The 2,641-nt window shown below is 43.4% G+C and overlaps 1 protein-coding gene across 1 annotated transcript in view; it reads left to right on the forward strand.

The window, feature by feature from the left end:
• LOC104984176 (cationic amino acid transporter 3-like) overlaps positions 1–2,641 on the forward strand; it is a gene marked incomplete at its 3' end in the record, with an annotated part of 20,183 nt that overhangs the window by 4,580 nt on the left and 12,962 nt on the right. The window contains exon 2 of the mRNA XM_010833811.1: positions 1,192–1,299. The remainder of the gene's footprint in view (positions 1–1,191; positions 1,300–2,641) is intronic.

Consider the following 2,641-nt stretch of genomic DNA (forward strand, 5'->3'; position numbering starts at 1 on the left):
CAGTATTCTTGCCTGGGAAACCCCATGGACAGTGGAACTTGGCATGTTACAGTCCATGGGGCCACAAAAGAGTCAGACATGACTGAGTGACTAAACAAGAAGAAAATTCTATACAATGTGATATCAGACATGCCATTCTCATGGCTAAAGTCTCTGTCCTTATATTATTTTAAACTCTGTATGTTTTCTCCTTTTATATTACAGTTGTTTAAACAGTCAGATTTTTTAAAACCAATGTGGAAGTTTTTTCAATATAATATATGTGTGTTGGATTCCAAATGTCCTGCTGTTGTGAAAGGGGGGAGTGCTCCTTACTACTAAATCCCTAATGCCTATTTTAGATGTCTTATTTTTTTAAATTTAGTCTCTCACTTATTGGCTGCTTCAATTTGAACTATTTTCTTTTCATTTTATTAAAGTGTAGTTGATTTACAGTGTTGAGATAATTTCTTCTGTACAGCAAAGTGACTCAGATATACATATATATTGATATATTCTTTTCAATGACTGTTTATCAAAAGATATTGATTATAGTTCCCTGTGCTATACAGTAGGACCTTGTTGTTTATCTATATAGAATAGTTTGCATGTGCTAATCCCAAACTCCCAATCCTTCCTTCTCCCTCTCCCTTTGCCATTATATGTCTGGTCTCTACATCTGTGAGTCTCTTTCTGTTTCATAGATAGGTTCATTTGAGTTGTATTTTAGATTCCACATATAAGTGATATCATATGGTATTTGTCTTTTTCTCTCTGACTTACTTCACTAACTATGATAATCTCTAGGTCCATACTGCTGCAAGTATCATTGTTTCATTTTTAATGGCTAAGTAGTATTCCTTTGTATGCATGTGTGAATACAGATGTATGTGTGTGTGTGTATGTATATATATATATATATACATACACACATACATACATATATTTGTTGTTGTTTAGTCACTCAGTTGTGTCTGGCTCTTTTGTGACCCCATGGACTATAGCCTTCAAGGCTCTTCTGTCCATGGGATTACCCAGGTGAGAATACTGGGGTGGGTTGCCATTCCCTACCCAAGAGATCTTCCTGACCCAGAGATCGAACTGGGAACTCCTGCATTGCAGGCAGATTCTTTACATCTGAGCCACCAGGGAAGCCCTCATCATATTGTTGAAGCATTTAAACTTCATTGCTCTTTTACTCTATCCTCCTAGGTTCTCTGTCTGGACCATGCAAAGAAGACACACAAAGGGTAGATGAACAGGAGAAAGAACTCCATCTACAACTAGCCTTCTGTTTACATTTCCTGAGGAACGAGGCAGGTGAGGTCCAGGCTAGACATTTACACTAGACTTCTGTTTGCACTTGGAGATGGAAATGACAGTTCAGTTCAGTTCAGTTGCTCAGTCGTATCCGACTCTGTGACCCCACAAATCACAGTATTCCAGGTTTCCCTGTCCATCACCAACTCCCAGAGTTTACCCAAACTCATGTCCATCTAGTTGGTGATGCCATCCAGTCATCTCATCCTCTGTTGTCCCCTTCTCCTCCTGCCCCCAATCCCTCCCTGCATCAGGGTCTTTTTCAGTGAGTCAATTCCTCACATGAGGTGGACAAAGTATTGGAGTTTCAGCTTCAGCATCAGTCCTTCCAATGAGCATCCAGGACTTATCTCCTTTAGGATGGACTGGTTGGATCTCCTTGCAGTCCAAGGGACTCTCAAGCTGGTGCTGCTGCTAGGTCATTTCAGTCGTGTCCGACTCTGTGCGACCCCATAGACAGCAGCCCACCAGGCTTCCCCATCCCTGGGATTCTCCTGGCAAGAACACTGGAGTGGGTTGCCATTTCTTTCTCCAATGCATGAAAGTGAAAAGTGAAAGTGAAGTCGCTCAGTCGTGTCCAACCCTCACCGACCCCATAGACTTCAGCCATCCAGGCTCCTCCGTCCATGGGATTTTCCAGGCAAGAGTACTGGAGTGGGATGCCATTGCCTTCTCCGGGGACTCTCAAGAGTCTTCTCCAACACCACAGTTCAAAAGCATCAGTTCTTCAGCGCTCAGGCAATGGCACCCCACTCCAGTACTCTTGCCTGGAAAATCCCATGGGCAGAGGAGCCTGGTAGGCTGCAGTCCATGGGGTTGCTGAGGGTCGGGCATGACTGAGCGACTTCACTTTCAGTCTTCACTTTTCTGCATTGGAGAAGGAAATGGCAACCCACACCAGTGTTCTTGCCTGGAGAATCCCAGGGACGGGGGATCCTGGTGGGCTGCCGTCTATAGCGTCGCACAGAGTTGAACATGACTGAAGCGACTTAGCAGCAGCAGTAGCACTTTCTGCCATAAGGGTGGGGTCATCTGATATCTGAGATTATTGATATTTCTCCAGGCAATTTTGATTCCAGCTTGTGCTTCCTCCAGCACAGCATTTCTCATGATGTACTCTGCATATAAGTTAAATAAGCAGGGTGACAATATACAGCCTTGACGTACTCCTTTTCCTGTTTGGAACCAGTCTGTTGTTCCATGTCCAGTTCTAACTGTTGCTTCCTGACCTGCATATAGGTTTCTCAAGAGGCAGGTCAGGTGGCTGGTATTCCCATCTTTTGAAGAATTTTCCACAATTTATTGTGATCCACACAGTCAAAGGCTTTGGCATAGTCAATAA

This window comes from Bison bison, unplaced genomic scaffold (genome assembly GCF_000754665.1).
Source record: "Bison bison bison isolate TAMUID 2011002044 unplaced genomic scaffold, Bison_UMD1.0 scf7180017863933, whole genome shotgun sequence".
NCBI lineage: Eukaryota > Metazoa > Chordata > Mammalia > Artiodactyla > Bovidae > Bison > Bison bison.